Source organism: Armigeres subalbatus, chromosome 1, assembly GCF_024139115.2.
Source record: "Armigeres subalbatus isolate Guangzhou_Male chromosome 1, GZ_Asu_2, whole genome shotgun sequence".
Lineage (NCBI taxonomy): Eukaryota > Metazoa > Arthropoda > Insecta > Diptera > Culicidae > Armigeres > Armigeres subalbatus.
In genome coordinates, this window is record NC_085139.1 from 106,635,501 (window position 1) to 106,646,055 (window position 10,555).

General features: G+C 42.3%; 1 long non-coding RNA gene across 1 annotated transcript; it reads left to right on the forward strand.

Moving 5' to 3' along the window:
- Positions 1-7,958: 7,958 nt before the first annotated feature.
- Positions 7,959-8,557, forward strand: LOC134205065 (uncharacterized). The gene is made up of 3 exons (XR_009978052.1): positions 7,959-8,196; positions 8,256-8,325; positions 8,388-8,557. It is a non-coding gene; the product is annotated as an uncharacterized LOC134205065 (long non-coding RNA).
- Positions 8,558-10,555: the final 1,998 nt, after the last annotated feature.

The following is a 10,555-nucleotide window of genomic DNA, read 5'->3' on the forward strand; positions in this document are numbered from 1 at the left end:
CCCTATTCCTACAATCCCAACTAGAGCGGTTCACCGATTGGTGTACAGTTAACCGCATGGATTTGAACGCTAGTAAATGCTCGATAATTTCATTCTCCCGCCGACGCTCTTCGCTCGATTTTGACTACAAAGTTGGCGCTGTCAGTCTAAAAAGAGAATCAGTGATCAAAGATCTAGGTGTTCTGTTAGATTCGAAGCTGACTTTTAAGGACCACATCGGATACATCACCTCAAAAGCCTCTGAAACACTCGGTTTCATCTTCCGCATAGCTAAAAATTTCAAAAACATTCAATGTCTCAAATCCCTGTATTGTTCACTAGTGAGATCGATTATAGAATACTCGTGCATTGTTTGGGCACCATACTATCTCAACAATATTCAACGTATTGAAACCAATCAACGCAAATTCTTACATTTTGCTCTGCGCCACCTACCATGGAACGATCCCTTCAATCTTCCCAGTTACGATGATCGTTGTAAGCTTATAGAATTAGAACCTTTAAGTGTGCGCCGCGACGTCTCCAAGGCGCTTTATGTTTCTGATCTTCTGAACTCCAAAGTTGATTGCCCTGGTCTTTTATCTAGTCTGAATTTAAATATTCCCTATAGACAGCTTCGGTCAAACAATTTTCTGTTTCTTCACGGTGCTCGCACAAATTACGGACATAATGAGCCTCTCACTGGTATGTGTAGGACGTTCAACCGTTGTTCAACCGTTGTTCATCGGAATTCGATTTTCACCTTTCACGATTGACCCTCAAAAAGAAATTCACCCTTCTTATCACTACCACTATCAACTCTACACGTTAGCAAGTTTTTTGTTTGTTTTATTGTATAGTGTTTTTCTTGAAATTGTTTCTGTACATATGTTTGGATCTGCCAACACTGTTGTTGTCGCTTGTGTTTTGTTTTTGTGTCGTTTGAAAAAATCATCAAAGATTATTGTAGCCGCCTCAACAAATCGCTCCGCACCGCAATATCAGTTCATCTGCCTCCATTGCATCTCCCGCCACTGCAGTAATTACCGTAGCTAGTCAGGTAGGATAGTGATTTTATTAAATCCGAGCTGGCTTGAGAGTGGAAGACCCCGCCATTGCGAGCTCCAGCAATCATTCCCACCTCGCCGCTCTCCTCCTGCACCTGCGCCAACAAGCCCAAGCACAATCATCAACATTATCGATCATATATCTGCCTGCCACCCTCCGCCCACCGCATAGCAAAACAAATTACACCAACTGTTCTGTCGCTTCGAACCACGCAATACATTACCGTCCACTGCTCTGTGTTATCAATCCGCAACATCCGAAAAGCCAACAACAGTAAAGTCTCTTACGGCAACCGTCATCATCGAATCAGATTCTGCATTACTCCGCCTCAACGAAATTCGATTCGCTTCGTACTGCTGTGTGCTGCTGCAAATTGCATCGTGAACAGGTAAACAAATCATTGTCGCCTGCTTGTGCAGTTGTTACAGTGTGTGTTTCTCAACACCTCAACACCATCGCAGCGGACATATTTTAGCCACCTGTCAAATTGCCAGTGCTGCCAGTTCTGCTTTCTATTCGCATATTTGTGGTGTTTAGAGCATCTCCACCTCGGTTACTATTTCAGTTCGAAATGGAAATTTGTAACAGTTGTGCGAATAATATGAGCGCATCGGAAGTCGTGTGCGGCGGTTTTTGTAACGCGACCTTTCACTATAAGTGTGTCCATATTTCCGAGGAGCTGTATAGAGAAATCGTTGGGAATTCGGCTACCTATTGGATGTGCAAAGGTTGCCGTGAAATCATGGGGAACGCTCGCTTCAAAAACACCTTGAATTCGATGAATGCCGCTACCAAGGAAGTAAATGATGTGTACCTGAAACTTGTTGAAGACCTGAAAACTGAGGTCAAAGACAGCCTAATCGCTGAACTGAGGCTTGAAATTCAAGGCGGGTTCAATATGCTTTCTCCGGCAATTATGTCCCAAGCTTCTAATCGCTTCCAGTTCAACAACAGACCGACTTTGGAGAGATTTCGCGATCGGGACGAAGTTTAGTTTCTATGCTATCTTCTGATCGACCGTCGAAAGTTTTTCGTGGCACTAATCCATCTATCAGTGTACCTGGTACATCGGGCAGAGCATCAGATAGTGCGGCTAGCAAATTTTGGATATATTTAACAAAAATTTCCCCAGAGGCAACCGAAGATGACATTGTCGATCTGACCAAGAAATGTTTGCAGGTGGATGATGTTGTAGTCAAATCGCTAATACCAAAAGGGCGGCCACTATCGACGTTATCGTTCGTCTCCTTTAAGGTTGGTGTCAGTCAAGAATGGAAATCAAAAGCGCTGGACCCATCAGTTTGGCCTTCTGAAATCGAATTTCGGGAGTTTGTAGAAACTAGCTCCAGTGTTCGACATTTTTGGAAGCCGGGCCAGAGAACCGACCCCGGTACATCGAACGGTTTAGAAGTTCATCAACACCCAGCTTCAACAATAGCACAGATCCAGCAATAACAGCCAGCACAAATTCGATTCCAGTCCTTTCATTCCCTGTGATTGCCTCAGATAATTCAACCCCGATTGCAGTGCCCCCCTCATCGGAACCGAATCAACCCGCTTCTTTTCCACTGAAAGTGTACTATCAGAACGTTCGTGGTCTGAGAACAAAAACGAATACTCTGCTTCTGTCGTTACTCGATTGCGATCTTGACATTGTTGTTCTGACAGAAACATGGCTACACTGTGAAATCGCTTCCTCTGAATTTGCCAGTAACTATGTTATTTACCGTTGCGATCGTAACGCTTCTACTAGTAATCTCCGTAGAGGTGGCGGCGTACTAATTGCTGTCAAATCGGAACTGCAGTGTATTTCGGTGAACCTCGTCGATTGTGATTGCCTAGAACAAGCCACTGTTCGCATTATTCTGCCTCAGTTTTCGCTTTACGTTAGCTGCATCTACATTCGCCCAAACAGCTGCCCTGATATCTACATGAAACACGCGGATTCTATTAGCCAGATACTGAATCGTGCCGATCCCTGCGACGTCATTGTTTGCCTTGGAGATTACAATCTGCCGAATCTAGTCTGGCATTTCGATGATGAAATTAACGGTTACTTGCCTATCAACGCGTCAACTGAGCAGGAGCTTGCCCTATCAGAGTCCTTGTTATCCTCCGGAATGCATCAGATCAATGATCTTCTGAACGCGAACGGCAAACTTCTTGACTTGGTGTTCGTAAGCGATCCATGCATCATAGATCTGTTCGAGTCGCCATCTGCTCTTTTAAAAATTGACCCTCATCACAAGCCATTAGTTTTAACCGTTGACGTCCGTTCTCGCGATGAAAGATCAGTGCCAATATCTACCGTTGACTACGACTTCAAAAGGTGTGATTATCAAATCGTCAATGCACGGATTGCTGCCCTGGACTGGAATCATGTTATGAATTATGCCTCAATCGACGACTCTGTTACCGCATTCTATCGCACAATCGAACAGATTATCCAAGAAAACGTGCCGGTCAAAATTTGCCGACCATCGAAGAAGTACAATCAACCCTGGTGGACGCCACAGCTCCGAAATCTTCACAATCGTCTGCGGAAATGCAGGAAGAAGTTCTTCCGAAACAGGATTGAAGCGAACGCGGCTAATCTGCGGTTAGCTGAAGAAGAATATACTCGTATGCAGCATTGTCGGTTCCGTGAGTACATGGAAAGTCTTCAAGCAAACTTGAAAATGATCCTTCATCGTTCTGGGCCTACATTAAAAAAGGAAGGGGTCGAACAATATCCCTGTTGACGTCACTTATCGTACGCTTTCCTCCCGATCACCTGACGCAACAGCAAATTTGTTTGCCAGCTTCTTCCGCTCAGTACATGACGACAATCCTCCTCCATTGGATCAAAGCTACATCGAAAGTCTTCCGTCGAATTCCATCCGGCATCCTCAAGTCACTTTTAGCAATGTGGATATTTTTGAAGCTCTCAGCTCGCTTGACACATCAAAAGGTCCGGGACCCGATCACCTACCGCCCACCTTCATCAAACAATGTGCTTCATCGCTGGCAATGCCCATTGCTTCAATTTTCAATCGATCTATAAGCGATAGTGTTTTCCCGGAAGCTTGGAAGCTTGCTTCGATCGTTCCCGTGTACAAATCCGGTAACATACATAGTGTAGAGAACTACCGTCCGATATCAATCCTTAACTGTTTCGCCAAAGTTTTTGAGAGTCTTTTGCACGAAGTATTATACCCAGCAGTACAGTCTGTCATCTCCGAGTATCAACATGGGTTCATGAAAAAGCGCTCGACGACATCCAATCTAATGGTATTCACTCATACAGTGCTAGACGAATTGGAGAACCGTAGCCAGGTCGACGCTATTTATTTTGACTTTTCAAAGGCGTTTGACAAGGTGCCACATGCACTAGCGATAGAAAAACTTGACCGACTTGGCTTACCTACTTGGATCATTCGGTGGTTAAAATCGTACTTATCCTCTCGCAAGGCTTTCGTCAAAGTACTTGGCGCCAAGTCTGATGCCTATGACATTCCCTCTGGAGTACCGCAGGGCAGTATTCTAGGTCCGCTCATCTTTATTCTTTTCGTCAATGATCTATGTAGCAACCTGAGCTCTGGAAAACAGCTTTATGCAGACGATTTGAAAATATACCGTGTCATAAAATCGCTCGTAGACTGCTGTGCTTTACATACTGATATTGTGAATGTTGCAAACTGGTGCAAAATCAATGGTATGCAGATGAACCCGACTAAATGCAAAGCCATAACATTCACTCGTTGCCGATCTTCTATAACCTATGACTATTGTCTGAATCACACAGCGCTTCAGAGGGTTACATCGATCAAAGACCTTGGAATCGTTCTCGACAGTAAGCTTCGTTTTACGGAACATTTATCAGTTACCATTGCTAAGGCCAATGCTATGCTTGGATTCTTACGGCGGAATACAGCACAGTTCGATGATGTCCATGCTCTCAAATCATTATATTGTGCATTAATTCGGAGCATACTAGAGTACGGAGTGCAAATCTGGGCTCCGTATCATTCCGTTCACATTGAACGCATCGAGAGAATACAAAACGCTTCATTAACTACGCCTTGCGCCGCTTACCATGGAACGATCCATCAAACCTGCCTCCATACCGAAATCGTTGTGCTTTGATTGACTTACAACCAATGGCAGACCGTCGAGTGATGCTTCAGAGGATGTTTATTTTCGACGTCATAACGTGCAACATCGACTGCCGTTACATCCTGGAGAACGTTCGATTTCATGTACCGTCTCGTCAACTCAGGAATCGTCAACTGTTATGGATCCGTGGTCACCGCACACACTACGGTCAAAATAATCCATTGGACTTATGCTGCAGACTATTCAACGAAGTGTGTTATTTTTTCGACTTTAATGTTACCAAATTAGTTTTTAAAAATAGGATTAAGTCAAACAATCAGTCTGTGCAACTTACAAGTTGAAGACCATGTACAATGTTAGTTATAAGTAGTGTATAATTGTATATTTAAGACCATAATGTATCATTTGGAGTCAATGTAAATTCTGTTGATACGAAAAGATGAGAAGGTTTTGCGCCCATTCGAGAAAGTGCCTATACGAGCACTACTCGAACGAGCTTTTCCCTACTCCCAATAAAGAAGATAAAGAAGAAAACAAAAATTCATATACATATTTGGATAACATCTGATGAATAAGAAAAAACATGTATTATTAACCGGCTTTGGTTTATGTGAAGGCTGGCTGCGCACATTTTTATGCAGAGCTTGCACCTCGCTTTTAAGATCAGACAGAAAATCCTCCGAGCCCGAAAAAAAGTAATAGTAGTAATAAGATGTCTAGTCCCGCCTCCATCGACTTTCCTGGGCTCTACCTTAATGATAAGCTGTTAACTATGAGAGAATTTCACTTTGCGCTGAATAAGCGCAGCGGCAAATTGGTAAGGCCTGTCGAGATCGGTGAGTCTTTGCTAAACATTCTTTCACTGGTGAACAGAAATTTCCTGATTTGATCAGCTGCGTGTAAAAGCACTCCTTTCAGAGCAGAAAGAAGTACATCCAGGAATCCTTCTAAATTCAAACCCGTATACCTGACCTATTGCTCGTCCAAAGACGTTGAAAATTTGGTCAATCAACGATTTAGGGAGAAGCCTGAAGAAGATCGACGACTTGGACATATGCAGTATGCATTTAGGATAGACATAGACACTTCGCTACTTTGGAAGGGCTCCAGGCTCCAGTCTGGGGTATAGAGCGATGGTCGCCACACTCATCCATTGTTCCCATGTGTTGCCAAGGCGTTTATCGCTCACTTGGAATAATCTTTGGATCCACTCTAATGAGTGGGCTACATAGTTCAAACGCACAACAACGACGGTTGATTCCGCGTATGTCGTAGGCATTATCTTTGCTTTGATGATGACGATTTTCACGTTTAAGTTCGTAATAATGAGCTCTTCGTGACGTCCCTTTACCGACAACGACAACAACACCATCGGCACTGACTGATGATGGGACGCGACCCGGCATGTGCTTCATTTGTCTGTCTGGCTCTGACTCTGACACACAGTCGCGCAGAATCAACTGTAGATATGTAGGACCACGTGCACGAAATTTATTGACCGTATTCGTTTTGGTTGAGGTTGCAGTTGCAGCAACATGTGCCGCATCGTGGAGGATGGATGATCTTGCTGCTGACACCCCAGTCATGTAATATTTGTAGTACGGATTTCATGCTGTTCATAGATAGATCACAGGCGTGAATTGTGCTTCATCAGCTGGGAAATTTGCACTTCCATGTTTTATGTTCGCAATCGTAGGTGAGATTAATGTAACGCGATCCAAAACTTACGCTGGGAAGGGTTGTAGAATGTAAGACTTTATCATGATTGTATTTTTTTTTCACGGCTTCATATCACATCATGATGATATAAGAATTCTCTTGAATGATACAAGCTCAATATATTCCTGTCGAAGTTAGTTCTGAGCGCCACCGCTAAAGATTTCGCATGTGTTACCGCTTTTGTAACCCAATAAATAATTTATTTTTGAATAGTTCAACCATCTGACTGAGGCCGAAGAATGTTTTAAAAATTCTCAAAATTACCCGAATATTTTGTGTTTCCCATCAAAATATTATTTTTGGGCAAAAAAATCGAGTGGGGGGAGACATAATTGTTTTCAAATATTTGTATCGTCCTAATTTGAAAAAAAAAAAACATATGAATGCAAAAACATTGTTTTGGTATTATTGAATTTTCGAATAATCCAGCTGTAATGAAATCAGAAAAAAATGTAAATTAAATCATATATGTCAGATTCTGAATTCGCGTGGCGACGAGTGAACGTTCAACACTTCATTGGATTGACCTCCTTGCCAACATATTAAGCAATGGACATTTTCACGGTTGAGCGCACGATTGCAATCCGTTGGCGCTGGAGATGGTGCAGCCGATAGAACCAAGAGGCGATCCTTTACGGGCAATCCGGTTTCTTTTGTATTACAGTGGACGATTCCAGTCACATTGTGGCTAATTGAATGTTTATGGGTTGATTGTATCGAATCGTCGTGTCGTGGTCATCAGTTTTCAGGGGGTTCAACCTCTGCCAAGAAACATAATATAACAACGCTGTCGCTTAACTAATTGGTTGGATGAATTCAATAATGCAATTCTCTTGCAGGGGACAAATCAGCAGATATACAAAGTTATTCGACATCGGTGAATATTGCACGATGCATGCATGTGTAGGATCTTATCTCCTACAGCATGCATATGTAACTTCGACTGTTTTGCATGTCATCGAAAGTTTCAGTTACATATTTGGCCATACAGATGAAAGTCAAACAAATGCAGTTTTGGATTGATTCTTGATGGTGAATTTGTTTCTCTGAATTAATTAATGTTAATATCTGTTGGCCTACCCCATTAGGCCAGCGCGCGCATCTATCGCCGTAGATCAACATTGCTCGCAACCCTGCGAGAAAATTGCTATGACATTGAAGTGACAGGTATTCCACCTGTCACCGGGTGAGTGGTCAAACGTGGATTAATAGAAAACGTACCTAGTTATGCTTATGTCTGCGAATCTTAAATTGAATAATCATATACTAAATGCTCTACTATTAATATTGGTGAATATTCTGTGCAAACCAGTAATTTATATTGAATTCCTACCGGTAAGACTAATAACATGCAAATAATTAAAATAGATCCTAAAACATGCGTGTTTATATAGGAGGCACCTGAACTGTACCGCGACTCCTTTGTTTCAAGCTCTTCCAAGAGCCTATTGTTCATCAAAACCGGTAAGGAATAAGCTTTGCGAATATCTTCGAATGGCATAATTATTTCCATAATTTATTATTAGGACTATCCCTAGAATTGCTATAGCTCACCACGAAATTATAAGAGGGAACTAAACGTGAGTAAATCTCTGTCTTATATTGTTAAATTTCACTACCTCTAATAGTAAAGCAGAGGTTCATAAAAGCATGATCGCGGAGCATTCGATCAAATATTATATAAAAATATATTACATTATTGAGCCACTAATTTATACAAAAATGAAAATTTTCTCCGTAGGAATATTATATTCTACCTATAAAAACGGATAATCTGTGTTCATCATTTCCGTCTCGGAGAATAATAATATCGGAAAATTCCCGTTGGAGTTAATCCAACAATATCATTTTTGAAATTATGAGCAAATAATAGTAGATCTTAAACCAATTCTTGTTTTGTTAAATTATTAACCCTCGAGGACTCGCACCATTGTAGAAATTAGCGAAAAGAGTACGCTTGTTGTACACGACGGAAGCTAGAATATATGAAGGTAAAACCTTGACACATATTTACTTATAGTGGGCGCTATGGAAGGTGATATTTACGACCAGAAAATCGCCTGCGATGAATTTTTCACATTAGTACGTCAGGAAACCTGGATCAGCTGGTAACAGAAATGGACAAATGGAGAGTTAGGTAGATGCCTATCTTCAATTAGCCCGCAAATGTCGAAGCGTCCCTGGTTCAAAAAATTGAATATGGGACGAGACTTCATCAGAATCATGTGTCGTTTAATGTCCATGTCTACTACATTTTAAATGCACATTTTTTCTGAGTGGGGCTTTTGGAAGGTAATCTATGTGTTTGCGGCGAGGATTATCAGTATATCGATCATGTCGTGTGGGCTTGCGAGGAGCATCGTGGCCCCCGATCTGCGCTAACTAAACATCTCCGGTTCCGAGGAAAACAACCAAAGCCTATTAGGGAAGTGTTAACGGGCCTTGATTTCGAATACATGTCCATCCATCATGTGCATAAATTTTTGAAAGTTGCTGATGTAAAACTGTAATCATAGTCTGTCTATCCCCTTGTCTGTCAAGCCCCATTATAAAAGTCTACCTCTTGTTATCCATAGCAATGTCTGTCATCACGTATGTCTTTCTCTCGTTGTTGTCTCCCAACCCAAGAAAAACTTTGTTTGTCCTGCTACAGATGTGAAACATCACCAAGAATGTCAATTTCCTACTGTATTATTTTATTTCCTAAACTCGACCAAACCGCGACGGTTTGCCAACACTAACACTATTGTATAAGAATCACGAACTGTATTCAAAAAATATGATTCCGACTCCATAGCGCTTCACGGCAAATGAGTCTCCCAAATAAACGATAGATTAAAAAATATACATTCACTTAGTCTACGATAACTGCGATGTCACAGGGCGTTTAAAAAATAAATAACTCAACTATTTTGTTAAACTTGTTTAAAAATAGAGTTACTTCTGAATTAAGATGTCTTTTGGTACTTTTCCAACTTCGTTCCTAAAACGCCTTGCAGCCACAAGCGAAATATATTCGTCACAAAGTTTACCCCGAAACCACATGACAAATATCGAAACCACTTCGAAGGAGGTTGAAACAACCGTCCATTGGCTCAGTAAGAGTCTCAACGCATCTCAACGGAGCCAACAACTATCGAATACAGCGTGAGCTTTAGCCAAATGCGACATACTCTGAAAATGGTTGACGGAGAATGCTCAACGTCCGTCTCAACAAGCTGATCCTCCATAATCCGTCTCTAGGCTCTGCGTATGACAATCTTCCAAATACGTCTCCTCCCCAAAGTGGTGGTGACAGCGGGTTCTAAGAGAACATGCAGCAGGCCGTACCAAAGCTGCTCGAAATGCACTAGCCCAGCTCTGATGGTTCATTTCATTTATTTAGTTTACATCTGAACAGATATCAACACTGAATTAACAATTTGACGCCACAATACACGGTTCGATGCCGCATCTCTCCATCCTCGGATACGCCCCACGCTCGCCAAGTCGTTTTGCACCTGGTCTGCCCATCTCGCTCGCTGCGCTCCACGCCGTCTCGTACCTGCCGGATCGGAAGCAAACACCATCTTTGCAGGGTTGCTGTCCGGCATTCTTGCAACATGTCCTGCCCATCGTACCCTTCCGGCTTTAGCTACCTTCTGGATACTGGGTTCGCCGTAGAGTTGGGCGAGCTCATGGTTCATTCTTCGCC